Raw genomic sequence first — 17,324 nt, forward strand, 5'->3', positions numbered from 1 at the left:
GGGGCTCTAGGGTACTTGGGCCCCCCACCAAAATTATTGAGGGGGCCGGGCCCCCCAAGCCCCGGCGGTTCCGGAGCCACTGCTACAATCAAAGGGTGAAAATAATTGAGCTTGAGGTGGCCCCTGGTTCCAAGATTTGGTATGAACCAGGGGCCACTTTGGATGAACCAGGGGCCACTTACCCATAATAAATAATCAACGTGGCTATCACTACCAGGGCTCCCGCTAACCTTTAAAAGCTACAAAATTGTATACACACAGTAAGGGTATTATGATTATGTGTGCTTTTTCATTGGTTTTTCTTCAGGCTTCTTGATTGATCTGTACCGGTGGTTTTAGTTGTGTTTATCGCAACTCGTAACAGGAAAATACTTGCTTAGAGTAGGAAAACAACTGCATAGAAACTGCATAATGAAAAACACTTGCTTTGGCTACTTTTTGAAAGTATACAACTTGAAATAAATACAAGCGGCCCCAGGGTGATAAAGAAACAAAGGTGGCCCTAGCAGAAATTCTATACAGCAAGAAGTGTATCAAAAGTGTATCAAAGTGTATTAAAACTGTATCAAACGGCAATTTGATACAGTTTTGATATACAAAGGGTGTATTGAAAATGTATCAACTGAAAATATAGGGTATCAAAACTGTATCAAATACCACCTAACTGTATCAAAAATGTATCAAAAGTGTATCGAATTTGAACTTAGTTAATTTTGGCCATGCTTGTGGTGTATCAAAAGTGTATCAAATTGCACTTTGCTGTTTTTTAGTGTATGTAAAGTGTATCAAAATGAACTTTTTGGTGCTAGATGTATATCAAAAGTGTATCAAATTGGACTTAGTCAAATTCTGGCTGCATACAGTGTATCAAAAGTGTATTAAATTGGACTTTGCCTGTTTTTTAGTGTTTGTAAAGTGTATCAAATTGAACTTAGTTAATTTTTGGTGGCTAGAGGTGTATCAAAAGTGTATCAAATTGTACTTAGTCAAATTCTGGCTGCCTACAGTGTATCAAAAGTGTATTAATTTGGACTTAGTTTATTTTGGGTGGCTAGAGGTATATCAAAAGTGTATCAAATTGGGCTTTCATAAACTGACCTTTTGTAGTGTATCAAAACTGTATCAATAACTGATCACATGTCTAGATAATGACTCATCATTTTCAAATTTGGCCATGTGGCATGCATGCAGTTAACACCAGGATTTGCATTTGGAAATATACTGTATTTTAGAGCAAATTATGGTGTTTTATTTATCATGATGAAGATACAAACATGCTTGTAGACTGCACATTAGGTTACAATGTAGTTGTAATCAGGGACTGTGATTAAAGAGGATATTTTATTGACTTTGTTCTGATAAGGTAAGCTTACTATATATTATATATAGGGCCTCTATGTATATGTATTAAGCATAAATATAGCATATGCCTGTATAGGGTAACAACTTCAGTGACAAGCACTGCTTTCCAAGCAGGCCCTCCGATGTATGTATGTTCCATTTTGGTTGGGTTTTGCTTCTTTTTTGCAATACTTTCTCACACATTTATCCTATTGCGTTGTAATTTTGAACGTTGATAGGGGAAAGTGCATTGAGCTGCTCCATGATGGGGGAAAGTGCTAGAGGTCAGCATTGGCAGTAGCGGGCAGTGTTGAATTTGAGCTTGATTAGACTAATTTCAAAATTTGACCTTTGACCCCTTCACTTTGATGAGCTTTGGGGTCATTAATGTTTGCAAATATCTTTAGATCATGTAAGGATAATTCTTGTTGAATTTGAGCTTGATTGGACCAATTTTGAAATTTGAAAAACTGTATCAAAAGTGTATAAAAACTGTATCAAAAGTGTATAAAAACTGTATCAAAAGTGTATAAAAACTGTATCAAAAGTGCATAAAAACAGTATCAAAAGTGTATCAAAAAACTATCAAAAGTGTATCAAAACTGTATCAAAAGTGTATCAAAAACTATATCAAAAGTGTATCAAATGGCATGTATCAAAATAGGGCGGTCCCGCTGGCCAGCATTAGAATTGGAACGCTGATTTGATACAGTGACATATTTGATACACTTTTGATATAATTATGTATAAAATGTGTATAAAATGAAAGGATAAGAATTTCAATGCTAATTTGATACAGTTTAAATTGGAACGCTGATTTGATACAGTAACATATTCGATACACTTTTGATATAAATGATGTATGAAATGTGTATGAAATGAAAGGATAAAAATTTCAACGCTAATTTGATACAGTTTAAATTGGAACCCTGATTTAATACAGTTACATATTCGATACACTTTTGATATAAATTATGTATGAAATGTGTATGAAATGAAAGGATAAAATTTGAATGCTAATTTGATACAGTTTAAATTGGAACCCTGATTTGATAGTTACATATTTCATACACTTTTGATATAATTATGTATGAAATGTGTATGAAATGAAAGGATAAAATTTGAATGCTAATTTGATACAGTTTAAATTGGAACGCTGATTTGATACAGTTACATATTTCATACACTTTTGATATAATTATGTATGAAATGTGTATGAAATGGAAGGATAAAAATTTCAACGCTAATTTGATACAGTTTAAATTGGAACCCTGATTTGATACAGTTACATATTTGATACACTTTTGATATAAATTATGTATGAAATGTGTATGAAATGAAAGGATAAAAATTTCAACACTAATTTTATACAGTTTAAATTGGAACCCTGATTTGATACAGTTACATATTTGATACACTTTTCAAATATGTATGAAATGAAAGGATACATTTCATTTGATACTTTTTTGATACATTATCTTGGCATTTGATACACTTTTGATATGTATAAAATGTGTATGCAATGTTAATTTGATACAGTTTTGATACATAAAAGTGTATGAAATGAGGGTTCCAATTCAAATACTTTTTATTTCATACATTTTTCATACGTATCAAAAGTGTATAAAATTTCAGCCAGGGTAACATATTCAATACACTTTTGATATAAATTATGTATGAAATGTGTATGAAATGAAAGGATAAAAATTTGAACGCATAAATTTGATACAGTTTAAATTGGAACCCTCATTTGATACAGTAACATATTCGATACACTTTTGATATAAATGATGTATGAAATGTGTATGAAATGAAAGGATAAAAATTTCAATGCTAATTTGATACAGTTTAAATTGGAACCCTCATTTGATACAGTAACATATTCGATACACTTTTGATATAAATGATGTATGAAATGTGTATGAAATGAAAGGATAAAAATTTGAACGCAAATTTGATACAGTTTAAATTGGAACCCTCATTTGATACAGTAACATATTTGATACACTTTTGATATAAATGATGTATGAAATGTGTATGAAATGAAAGGATAAAAATTTGAACGCTAATTTGATACAGTTTAAATTGGAACCCTGATTTGATACAGTAACATATTCAATACACTTTTGATATAAATTATGTATGAAATGTGTATGAAATGAAAGGATAAAAATTTGAACGCAAATTTGATACAGTTTAAATTGGAACCCTCATTTGATACAGTCACATATTCGATACACTTTTGATATAAATGATGTATGAAATGTGTATGAAATGAAAGGATAAAAATTTGAATGTTAATTTGATACAGTTTAAATTGGAACCCTGATTTGATACAGTAACATATTCAATACACTTTTGATATAAATTATGTATGAAATATGTATGAAATGAAAGGATAAAAATTTGAACGAAAATTTGATACAGTTTAAATTGGAACCCTCATTTGATACAGTAACATATTTGATACACTTTTGATATAAATTATGTATGAAATGTGTATGAAATGAAAGGATAAAAATTTGAACATAAATTTGATACAGTTTAAATTGGAACCCTCATTTGATACAGTAACATATTCGATACACTTTTGATATAAATGATGTATGAAATGTGTATGAAATGAAAGGATAAAAATTTGAACGCTAATTTGATAGTTTAAATTGGAACCCTCATTTGATACAGTAACATATTCGATACACTTTTGATATAAATTATGTATGAAATGTGTATGAAATGAAAGGATAAAAATTTGAACGCTAATTTGATACAGTTTAAATTGGAACCCTGATTTGATACAGTTACTTATTTGATACACTTTTGATATAATTATGTATCAAATATGTATGAAATGAAAGGATACATTTCATTTGATACTTTTTTGATACATTATCTTGGCATTTGATACACTTTTGATATGTATAAAATGTGTATGCAATGTTAATTTGATACAGTTTTGATACATAAAAGTGTATGAAATGAGGGTTCCAATTCAAAGCCTTTTATTTCATACATTTTTCATACGTATCAAAAGTGTATCAAATTTCAGCCAGGGGGATCTCTGATATCTCATTACAATACACTACTCACTATCAGCTTCAGTAAGATTCTCATCGGCACAGATAGGCGTTGGTCTGTATTCCCACCATACACGTCTCACTATGTCACTGCTTGCTGGTCTCTGCGTGGGATCTTGATGCCAGCATTTCTCTATTAGTTCTCTCAAGAATTGGGGACAATCATCAGGAATTGTTGGACGCAGATCATTTGCAACAACTTGCTACATTACTCTCTGCCACTGAACTCCTTTATATGGCTCTTTACATGATACGATTTCCCAAAAGATGATTTCAAAAGCTTATATTGCAACTTTTGGTGAAAGTATGTTGTCTTTTAAGATCTCTGGTGCCTGCCATCTCACACTTCCTATTTTGGCACTTATTATGGTCGTGGTACTTGTAAACTCTTTTGCTATACCAAAATCACACACCTTTATGACATCATCAGCCATTTTGATGCAATTGGGCAATTTCAAATTGTAATGTGCCACCTCATTTTTATTGATGTAGTTAATCCCGCAAGCCAAATCATAAATCCATCCGTGAAGGAGGTTTTCTGGAAGTTTGTCTTTATCTTTGAGATAGTCAGACAATGATCCTTTAGCAGCAAATTCAGTTACGATAACCACATGTTCATTCTCTATAAGAGTGTCATAATACCTGATAATTGTGCTCAAGTTTCTTAAGGACATTTTTGCTAGGCTGTGATTTCTCCATCTAACTCAATCTTCTTCGCAACAGCTTCAATGGTGCCAAATTCCGCAGACTTCCAATTGGCGCCATTGATAAGACACATTGTTGGTGTAAATAACAAAAAATAAGATTATTATTAAAGGTTATAATACCAGAAATAATAACAGTTTATAGCCTGCCAAATAATTGTGCCCTTGTTGGCTTTATCCATGGATGGGAGATTGCGATGCACACCCATAAATAACCCCCAAAACCATGGACACCCAGAAATCGTGGATGTCCATGGTTTCCATTCCCTTACCAGCATATTGCAAACAATGTATAAAGTGCATACAAGACCATATTTTTGCCAGGGTTACAGGGTAGCGTCATGTCTCTGTTGGTTTGTACAACTTCAGTGGGTCTACGATTTTTTAGCTTAGCTTTGGTGTGCAATGTGCTCAGTTAGATAGGAACAAGTCATAGGTCCTGGCAGCAGGGTCATCGGTTGCAGATCTTTCAAAGAAGAGGGTGTGTGTTCCATTTTGGTTAGCTTTTCAAGTATATTTTGTCATACATTTATTCTATTGGGATGAAACTTGGTGCAAGTTAATTATCATCAATAATAAAATGTAAATTGTAATTTCAAGCTTAATTAAAAATATTAAAATTTCTTAATCAAGGTGCATCCTAAAAAAATAAATTATGCTTAATAATGCTTAAAGGGACCATTGAAAGAAAATATTATTTGGTATCAAAATAAAGCCCATAAAATATAGAATCAATATCTAAAACAATTGAAGAACTAACTATTTTAGAAATAAAAATACAATGAAAACAACATACTCGATTTACCCCCTTCCGACGCTACATCGCGCGTCATTTATCAAAAATGAAAATTGGGCGCTTTCCAGATGACGTCATTGTGGTTACGCGTTTTGTGTTGTGTTAACATTTTTGCCGGGACAATTTGACAACAGCGATCGCGATCTAAATATCAGATGCAATAATACAACCATTTATATATTTAAGGGATCTAAAATGAACGTTTATTGGGTTTCGACAGTATTTTTTGTGGGACATGAGAGCACCTCAGACCTATCGAATTGCATTCTGAATACGAAGCATGTCTTTCTGATACCAAATAATTTTCATTTTTTGAAAATCACAATATAATACAAATTTTATGACAAATTATAAAAATTTGATATTTTTCAAATTTTTGATATATAACAGTCCTCAAGTAAATTATATAAATCTAATGATATACTCTTAAAGTGTATGTTTTTTTGATATCGAGGACTCGGAGAGGAAGGGCGCACTGTAAGCCTTTGCCAATTGGCACCGATATTTCTCCATTTCCCCGAGAGCTACGTCACTCAATTCTTTATTTAGCTCTCTTTTAATTACGTCGTCATCATTTCTGTTCAGGTTTTGATGTTTTTCGTGACTTCTGTGACTTGGAACTGTAAGTTTTTATCTTCGTACTGCGTACTCAACCACCATAAATATCGCCATATTAACATTACGTGCAATACATGATGATACCAATCATCCCGTACTCTGTTCCATAGCCTTATTTTTCCGATTTGCACTACCAGAACTTTCTCATGATAAATGGAGCGATCTAAACTCTAAGTTGAGCCTCCGTCTTGCCCCCGTTCACCATGCGCCGCCACCGAGGAAATGACACCTTCAGAAGCCGGTGATTGCTTTACCCATATTTTACAAGAATTCTTTTTCCGAGTTACCTGATTTTAAAGTTCGGATAAGAAACAATTTATTAAACGAACTGCTAAAACACTTGATGAAGTTAGACGGTCAAAAAACAAATTGCGCAAAAAGGCTTTCAGAAAAAATGCCACTGCTGATGATAGAAAACTATTTTATGACGCCCTTCACACATATGATACTCGAAGTAAACAAGAAAAAGCTAAGGATTCTGAAAGAACTTGTGCCCGAGAGGAGAGACATTTTAAATCAAACTTCTGGGACTTTGCTAAAAGACTAGTCAACGGGTCACTCTATGGTGATAGTAGCTGGCCATCATTTTCTAAAGAATCAGCTGACCAGTTCTATACAGATCGCTATGAATTGTCACGCCACTCAACTATGACGAAATGAATTGGTTTCCACCTGTTACCGAGCCAGAGTCTTTATTCAATTTCAATTTAGACCCAGTCAGACCATCCGACTTAAGAAAAATTGTTATGAAAAAAAGTTCTAAATCTGCGCCCGGTCCGGACGGCCTAATGTATGGGATGATTAAGAAACTTCCCTGTACGCATCATTTTATGGCAACTCTTTTTAGCAAACTGTTACATTTTCCATCTCCACCATCATCATGGACATCAAGTAAAATTGTGCTGATCCACAAAAAGGTGATACTGACAATCCATCTAATTGCCGCATGATTGCTCTTGTCAGCGTTATTGGAAAACTCTATCACCAAGTGTTTGCCGAAAGATTTGAGAAATTTGTTATTTCTAACAATCTTATTGACATTAAGTTTCAAAAAGCTTTCTTGAAAGGCATTAGTGGTTGTACTGATCATAATACAATTGTCCATGAAATTTTAAGTCATGCTAAAGCTAACTCTAAGACTGTTCATGCTACCTGGTTTGACTTAGAAGACGCCCGGTAGTGTTCAACATGAGCTTATCTATCACACTCTGAAGAGATTAAATTTCCCTCCCTGTATTCAACTGTACATTAACAATCTTTATTCATCCCTCACTGGTAGAGTTTCCTTAAAGGACTGGACTTCGAATCAATTTCAGTTTAAGAAAGGTATTTTCCAGGGCGACCCTCTTTCACCGTTAATTTTTATCCTCTGCTTTGATCCTATTGTTCAAGACCTCATCGCCAATTCCAATTTTGGTTACGATCTGAATGGTACCAAATTCATCACCACCCCATTTGCTGATGATTTTGCCTGATCACAAGACATAAGAAAACCCATCAACGTTTCATTAACGCATCACCGACCATTGTTCTTCAATGGGTCTCAAATTAAAGCCTTCCAAATGCAGATCGTTATCCCTTTCTGCAGGCTCCCCACTTCCATTCTTTTCAACATTGCAGGCGTTGAGGTCCCAACCGTTGAAAATGATTCTCACAAATTTCTTGGTTCCCTCATTACTTTTCGCAACAATTCCTCGGATATTTTTGAATACCTCAAGGACAAATTTTCTTCCGCCCTGGAAAATATCGAAACTTCTGTTATTCGTAACGAATATAAGATTCAAGTTTACACAAGATACTTTCTTCCCTCGTTACGCTACCATTTGACAGTCAATGATCTCTGCTTTTCTCATCTCCAAGCGCTGGACGCTATGTGCAATCGCCATTTGAAAAAATGGTTTGGTATTCCAAAACCCGGTACCCTTGCCTTTATTTTCATGCCTAATGGGCTCAACATTCGATCCATTTCTGATCTCTATCTTGAGAGTCATGTGATGACTCATATTTCAATTAGAAATAGAAGTGATGAGCTTGTTAACCACTGCATTGATTCCAAATTGGATAGAGAGCGAAAATGGACTCGGAAGAAATCAGTGACTGTCAGGAGTGAAGAAATATTTAAAGCAGTTGGGGAAAAGTCAAACAAGGTTACCATTCAGAAAACTTCCGCCAAGAAAAAGTTGACCGATTCAATTTCTGAATTTTGGCATAATCATGTTCGTTCTCTTGCAGTGCAAGGACGCGTTTTATGATCTCCTTTCCAAGGAATCTTCCTGCACTCTCTGGCGTAGCATCATTTTCAATCTTCCTTCGAGAGTCAGCAAATTTTTGGTTAACGCCCTTGGCGACTCTCTGAACACAAGGGTCAACCTTGCTAGGTGGGGTAAATCTGTTTCCAACAAATGTTTACATTGCTGCAACAAAGAGACTCTCAATCATGTTCTAAATAACTGTAAAGTCTTTCTGGACCAAGGTCGTTATACTTACCGTCATAATAGTGTTCTGAAATATTTTATATCTGTCGCATACGAGCTGGCCTCAAAGATTCGGATGCAACCATTTTTCATGACATTCCAGGTGAAGCTGGCTTTACCGGTGTCACTACCATTCCTACTGAATGTTCTCCAACCAACCTCAAACCTGATCTAGTAATTCTTTGGAAAAATCTCAGGAAACTATTGATTGTGGAACTGACCGTTCCCTTTGAGCATGGTATTGACAGGGCCCATCAGTTGAAACTCAATAAGTATGCGCCTCTTATTTCTGATATTCAGGAAAACGATTTTGATGTTACTTACATTCCTGTTGAAGTTGGCTCTAGAGGTTTCATTTCGCAAGATAATGCTGACAGGCTCAAATCATTCACTTCTTTAGTTCACTCCCGATTTGTTTCAAGGAATTCGCGACAAGGTTTCCAAATTGTCCATCATTGCCTCTTTTGTCATTTACCATGCCAAAGATGAAAGGTCTTGGGACCAGTGCAATTTGCTCAGTGCATAATGTGATAAATAATGAAATCTTATATCTTTTTATGTCTTTTAATATTGCTATTTCTAGTGCTTATATGTTGTTATACTGTATTTGTCCGCCCTGCATGATCTTTTATACGATATGTCCTGGGCTTATTGTATTCCTTTATTGTTCAATGGTTTTATATGTATTTTGATAATAAAGTGATTTGATCTCAGCAGGGAGAAAAAGCCGACGGTCAATTGAAAATTTTGACCTTTCATATTGAAGATATGGATTTTTTTACCAAAAAGACCTAATTTTTGTTGGTGTTTTGGGAAAAAAAATCCATATCTTCAATACCAAAGGTCAAAATTTTCAATTGATCGTCGGCTTTTCATCCCACCTACATACACTTTAAGTATAAATCATCAGATTTATAAAGTTTACTTCAAGTACTGGTAAATATCAAAAATATCAATTTTTAATGATTTGCCATAAAATGTGTATTAAATTGCAAATTTCAAAAAATCAAAATTATTTGATATCAGAATGACATTCTTCGTATTCAGACTGCAATTCGATATGTCTGATGTGCTCTAATGTCCCAAAATAAATACTGTCCAAACGTTCATACCCCAGCCCTTAAAAGTCAAATAAAAACAAAATACCAGTTGATTGTCCACATGTTATCAAAAAGAGGAAGTGGAGGGCCTTTTTTATTTATCATTTATTATTTTTTTACAATGCAAATCGATCATTTATGTATTATTCCCGGACATTTATATTTAGTTGTGTAACTTGAAGAGGAGGATGATAGGATCGAGGCTCTTGTTATTTGATGGTTCTCTGAGAGGATGATTAAAACAAAGGCTGTAAATTGAAATGCTTATTGGACAGAAGCAAATTGACAATATTATTAACTTTTGAAACATTAAAATCGAAGTTTTCCCTTAAATAAAAAAATAGCAAGAACATTTCAGACCCCATCAATGACAATGCCCTGCAAAAGGAAGCGGGTGGGGACGATCAATTGGTTTTTTTTTATCATCATCAAGCATGCAGCTTCTTATTTTATTTATTCATAAATTCAACCCCCGGTCAACATGACCAAGATATGATTCCGTTGACTTTATGTAGGCCCTACATGACATCGACATGTATAAAACCATATAACTAATTATAAGTAGGCCATTATGATATAGTGACGATGACTAAGGGAAGCAACACATAAATTGCAGATGATGTGCCGGCACGAGCACATATAGGTATTATTATAGGCCTATGTATTTTTGTCCTTAGGGCCTACCTTAAAATATTCAAGAGATGATTATTTTTCCCAATTGGTAAAAAACCTTTTCTTCCATAAATTAACTAAACTTTCAAAAGTGCTTATTTTCATACCCCCAACAATGGCCAACATGCGAAAGTAGGCCCTACCGATTGATCAAATTTATTCCCCTATACCATGTGTATACGGGACACTTGCCAATATTATTTGAGCCGTTGGCACTAGCTGAACGAGGAGCGCCTACAAACATACATAGGCCTTCAAAATGGGTATTAAATATTATAGGCCTACACTTATTTTAATCCGTGGATGGTTAGGCCCGGGGTAGGCCTAGGCTATATATATATAGTGCGAAATTGATGTCAGTCATTTCTAAAAACGAAATATCCAGCCGGGTGCGCTGTATTTTACAACAGGGCCCAATCAACATAAACTTTGTAACTGTTAGGCCTACCTTTGATAAAACGCTCGGACACTTTGCACTTTCAAGTTTCAGTGGGAGTTGAGATTGGTTTAGGCCTATAAGCATTTCCATAACGCAAACTAAAGGATGACAGTAAATAAAGACGAATTTCATAGTTCTAGTCCAATAAAACAGCACTTACTGTGGACGTTTCAAAATCTGTCAGATTCCTTTATCAACACGTATTTGACAATCTCCTGAAGAAACCAACTGGCAACCAAGTTGCTAAGCAACAACGAGTTGTACACAGAAGATCGTCACAACAACCTCAGTGTTGATAAAGGAATCTGACAGATTTCGAAACGTCCACAGTAAGTGCTGTTTTATTGGACTAGAACTATGAAATTCGTCTTTATTTTCAATAACAGTCCTGAAGAACATGTTCAGTGATGACAGTAAATATTGTTCATTTGATTGTTTGGAGTGGCCTTTATATGTTCCTCTCGTGGTTCTTTTTCTTCAAATTTGTTTCTCATTATTCATAGGCTTTTAAAAATAAATAAAAATAAATTTTTATATATTATCAACTTTTATATATAGGCCTAGCGCCTTTTCCCAGATCTCGGAGGGTTCAAAGCGCTGTAATTTCGCTGCCATGGTACTTATTACAATCAGATCGCATCAACTAGGCTGGATGCTGCCGAACCTGGCGCAAACCTAGCCGCACTTAGATTGTGACATCCACCAATTATCTTTGCAGCTCCCCAAATTTCATAGGATGAGGGAAGTTTTTGATAACCAAACAACTAATGACTGATTTTTGAGAAGTAGGAGGAAACTGGAGATCCCGGAGAAAACCTGCGAGAGCGAGCATGGAATCGGGATCCCAGAATCGGGATAAACCAAGTTCATGTGAGTCTTGGGCCGTGCGCCGGGGCTTGAAGTTGAACCCGGGACCTCAGTGGTGCAAGGCGAGGGAACAACCGCGCTAACTCACTCTCCCAAGCCTGGCTTTTGTTTTGAACCAGGTCCCATAAATTAAGTGTGTCTCTGCACCATGTGCACGGAGCGACTGCCATGTGTCTCTGCACATATGAATTGGGCGGAACAACGCAACATTGGGCGTTTTGTCTTTATTTGCTGATTTGGGGGGGTAAATGAAGGAAAATTGCGTTTATCATTTTAGAAATGGATTCTGTATGTTATTAGCTTTATTTTGATACCAAATATGTTTTTCTTTCAATTGTCCCTTTAAGATCAAACCAAAGGTGGATCTCTGATATCTCATTACCTAGATAATAAAATAAGATTATATGTCAGAAAAGTACTTACCATCAGCCTCAGTGAGTTCATCTGCATAGGTAGGGGTAGGTCTGTATTCATGCCATACACGTCTCACTATTTCACTGCTTTCTGGTCTTTGTGTGCAATCTTGATGCCAGCATTTCTCCATCAGTTCTCTCAAGAATTGGGGACAATCATCAGGAATTGTTGGACGCAGATCATTTGTCATAACATTATATCACCCTTTCAGATCAAAAACCTTTATATGGTTCCTCACATGAAACCATTTCCCAAACAATGATTCCAAATGCATATATAGCAGCTTTTGGAGAAAGTCTTTGGGCAAAAAAATCTCTGGTGCCTGCCATTTCACACTTCCTTTGTTGGCACTTTTGATGGTCTTGGTACTTGTAAGCTCTCTTGCGATACCAAAATCACAAATCTTTATGACATCATCAGCCATTATGATACAATTGGTCGATTTCAAATCGCAATGCGCCACCTTATTTTGATTGAGATAGTTAATTCCGCAAGCCAATTGATAGATCCATGAATGAAGGAAGTTTTCTGGAAGTTTGTCTTTATCTTTGAGATAGTTGCACAAGGACCCTTTTGCAGCAAATTCATTTGTGATCAAGTCTCTTGAGGAATTCTATCTCACGATTTTGTTGGGGTGTGATTTTTCCATCAAATCGAATCTTCTTTACTGCAGCTTCAATAGTACCAAATTCCTTTGACTTTCATGTGCATCTGTAGATTGTACCACTTGCACCACTCCCTATGCGTTCATGATAAGTCAAACTAGTACCCATGATCAAAACACACTGTTGGTTCTGAAAACAAAAGTGATGATGTATGTTCTGTGATATATTGGCAGCAAAATGAAACCTAAAACTTAATGCAACTGCTATAAAGGAGAAAAAAAATCAGTTTTAATAAAATCTTTGTTTTTGCTAATGCATCGATTTGGGCCCAGAAGTCCAAAAGTAATAACAATAAAAATAAATGTTGGCCCTAGGGGCCCTAATGTAAATATATCCTTAATGTAAATTACATTTACATGTGCCCAAAGGTAACTATGCATGTTTGTAGTTAATGGTAGTAATAATTTGTTTGTTTCAATATTTTCGCCTCGGGTGTAGACTACAGAGTTATTATTTCTTAAATAACAAAATACTAATTTATTTATCACTACACTGAATAATTGGCACTATTCACATGATGAGTTTTTTGAAAACCAACTCATATAAACAAATTAGTAACCCATTTAATGATAAGTATGTAATAATAGCATGTTATCAATATGTTTGCCTTGGGTGTAGATGAAAACTGGTGAGTTATTATTTTTTGTAGATAACCAAATGCTTATTTCTCATTACGGAAGTGTTAATAGTCATCACCAGGCTACTATTTAGTTGTGAAAGTAATTTAATTAACTTTAAATAACATATTAGATTAGAATAACATTTAAATGGTTTTGATTTAAAGGTAACATATAATAATTTATCAAAAGAATTTTATGATTTCTCGAACTTAGGAAAAGCCCTAATTAACTACATCAGACTTGTCACTTGTTGTGAATCAGTCTTGCAAACACCATTCACAGTTCTGTATCAAATTAATCCCCCTTTTTATGCAAAATCGAGGACAACATTAGTGGAGAAATTACCCCTTTAAGTGGTTTTTAATTAAGAGAATTTCTCAGTTATTTCAAACAACCCTTTTCAATGATAGTGAAACGAAAACTACCAAAATATTTGTCAGGATATTTGCCGAACAGTTGCCATAACCTTCGCGTATTAACACGCCGTGTCAAACAAAAACCGCATAGGCCCTATCATTTATTCTAGTAATACCAATAATAGACTTACCAAATATAGGCTATTACGCCAAGAAAGTATCCTTACACTTGGAAAAATAATCACAATTTCAAAACTGAACCATATTGGGGTAAATTTGTTTTTGTAATAGATGTACTATCTAATCCTGCACATTATGACATCACATTGAATCCAATGTGATCTCCAGAAGTAAATTGAATTGACGGAGGTCCAGTTTTAAAAGTGACAAATTGGCCTATACCAGGTGCCAAAAGATTCCAACAAGCGCAACAAAGAGACTACACAGTTTCTTCAATGAAAGTTTATTTAAAGCAGTATTTTTTTCAGTTTTTACTTCTCTGTACTTTTCATAACTTGCATTTTATTTGTCAGCTCTTTTGTTTCAGTTTTCTTTTGTTCCTTTTGTTTTAAATTAAAGGCACACACTAATTAGCCATTTACCACTCTCAAACCAAATGTCTAGTCCGTGGAGTTTTGAATAGGCCAGTGTGTCACTTTTAAAACTGGACCTTCGTCTAATCAAATGCTTGTAACTTTGCTTCCTGAAGTCACATTGGATTCAATGGGGTGTCATAATGTGCCAGATTAGATAGTGCATCTATTAGATAAGATGTATTTTTCCAGATTAAAGCCTATGTTAACCCTAACGCCCAAAAATGCCACAAAATACCACAATGAAAAAGTCTGCGCATGCATGAATCCCAGGGTCTGTGATGACGCAATCACCCTAAGTGTTATATGCTCACGGAATTGCTGGCTGGGCAGCGATAACCCATGTAGCTACCGGTCTGTGATCGTGTGGTTGGCATGCGGGGGGTGAAAGGTTCGAATCCCAGGGTGCCAAGTGAAAAATTCTTCTTCTCTCCTTTTTCGTATCTTCTTTGTCATCCGATATCAAAAAGCAGGGTTCAGTGTTAGGGTTAAAAAAACAAATTTACCCCAATATGGTTCAGTTTTGAAATTGTGATTATTTTTCCAAGTGTAAGGATACTTTCTTGGAGCAGTATAGGTAGAATAGTTTGAGGTGACTAATTAACTTTGGTTGAACCCTGATTTTACCTATGTAACCTGGTTTACCATGTAACCTGGTGTACCATGGAGGGGGTTGTCACCCACTTTATAATAGACTTACCAAATATAATAATAATAATAATAAACCATGCTTATATAGCGCTTTACACCAAAGTCCCTAAGTATTATACATAGACAAAAACATAACAAATAAACATTAGTATGCAATTTTAAATAAATAAGTTTTCAGAGATGTTTTAAACTGATTAACAGTCTGAGAGTTTTTAACATGTAATGGTAAACTGTTCCAAAGTTCAGAGGCAGTAATAGAAAATGAGCGATGACCATATTGAGTAGAAAATGATGAGCTAGTTAGACGAAATTGTGTTGACGATCGAAGACTACGTGGAGGCGTGTAATGCTGTATGAGTTCTTGAAGATAGACAGGTGCAAGACCATTAATACATTTATAAGTGAGGAGGAGAACTTTGTATATAATGCGGTATTTCACAGGTAGCCAATGTAAATCATGAAGGATTGGAGTAATGTGATCACGTTTCTTAGTAAGCGAAATTAATCTGGCAGCCGAGTTTTGAATTCGTTGGAGTTTAGCGATCTGTGAGTCTGGTAAACCGTAAAGAAGACTATTGCATTGGTCAAGGCGACATGTAATAAAAGCGTGAACAAGCATTTCAGTACTATTTTTATCAAGATATTTTCTGATCTGGCCAATTTTATACAGAGCAAAAGATGCTGAGCGACAAATGATATTGACAAAAGAATCCATTCTCAGATCATTCTGGACAATTACACCAAGATTGCGAGCATTATTTACAGGTTGGATAAATGAGTCACAAATTTGAACAGGTGGTAAAGGTGAATTATGTCTAAAGCGAGATGTGATATGGATTACTTCGTTTTGTCCTCATTTAGTTTTAAATCGTTCAAGTTTGACCAGGTTTTAATGTCGTTTATACATCTTTCAAGCTTTGGAAGAAGATATGAACGTTCACATTCATCGAGCACAATATATATTTGAGTGTCATCGGCATAAATCATTTTACTGAAGCCATGAGCATTAATAACATCCTCCAGAGGTGCTGTGTACATGGTAAATGATAGTGGTCCAATCACAGATCCTTGTGGAACACCCTCCTTTGGCACAGGAGCTTTAGAAATAGTGTTATTGATAGAAACAAATTGTGAGCGGTTGTTGAAGTATGATGAAAACCAGTTTAATACAGATCCAGTAATACCATATCTCTGGGTTAGGCGGTCAATAAAAATATCATGGTTGATAGTGTCAAATGCAGCAGAGTAATCTAGAAGTATTAAAACATCTTCCTTTCCTTTGTCTACTGCCAACAACAAATCATTATATACACGAAGTAGCGCTGTCTCAATACTGTGATCAGATCTATAGGCCGACTGCATTTTACCGCGAAGACTTTGTGAAGTGAGATACTTATGTATTTGTGAAGAACATGCAAGTTCAATAGTTTTAGCGAGAAATTTGAGATTGGCCACAGGACGATAATTTTTCAGAGTTTCACAGTCTAAGCTTGGTTTTTTGATGAGTGGTGTGATGAGTGCAGATTTTAAAACATCAGGAAATTTACCTTGCTGGAATGATAAGTTGATGATTTTTGTGATGATAGGAACAAGCTCATTTATACATTTTTTAAGGAGCCATATTGGTATTGGATCCAGCGTGCATGAAGAAGATGGTGATTTCATGATGATTTCCTTTACCGATTCCTCAGACACCATGGCTAATTCAGAAAGTGTCAAAGTGCAAGAATAGCTTGTTTGAACACTTAAATGTGATGGTGGTGATTCTTCCAAATTGGCTTTAATACGTTGAATTTTTTCTGCAAAAAAGCTGGAGAATCTTTCAACAAGAGGGTCATTAGGAATTTCTGATGGCAAAACTTTAGATGATTTTGGTTTGCTTAATTTCTCAACTTGCTGAAACAGTTGCTTTGAATTGCAGTTTTCGAACTGCATCT

The sequence above is a fragment of the Amphiura filiformis genome, chromosome 4 (genome assembly GCF_039555335.1).
Source record: "Amphiura filiformis chromosome 4, Afil_fr2py, whole genome shotgun sequence".
Classification (NCBI taxonomy): Eukaryota; Metazoa; Echinodermata; class Ophiuroidea; order Amphilepidida; family Amphiuridae; genus Amphiura; species Amphiura filiformis.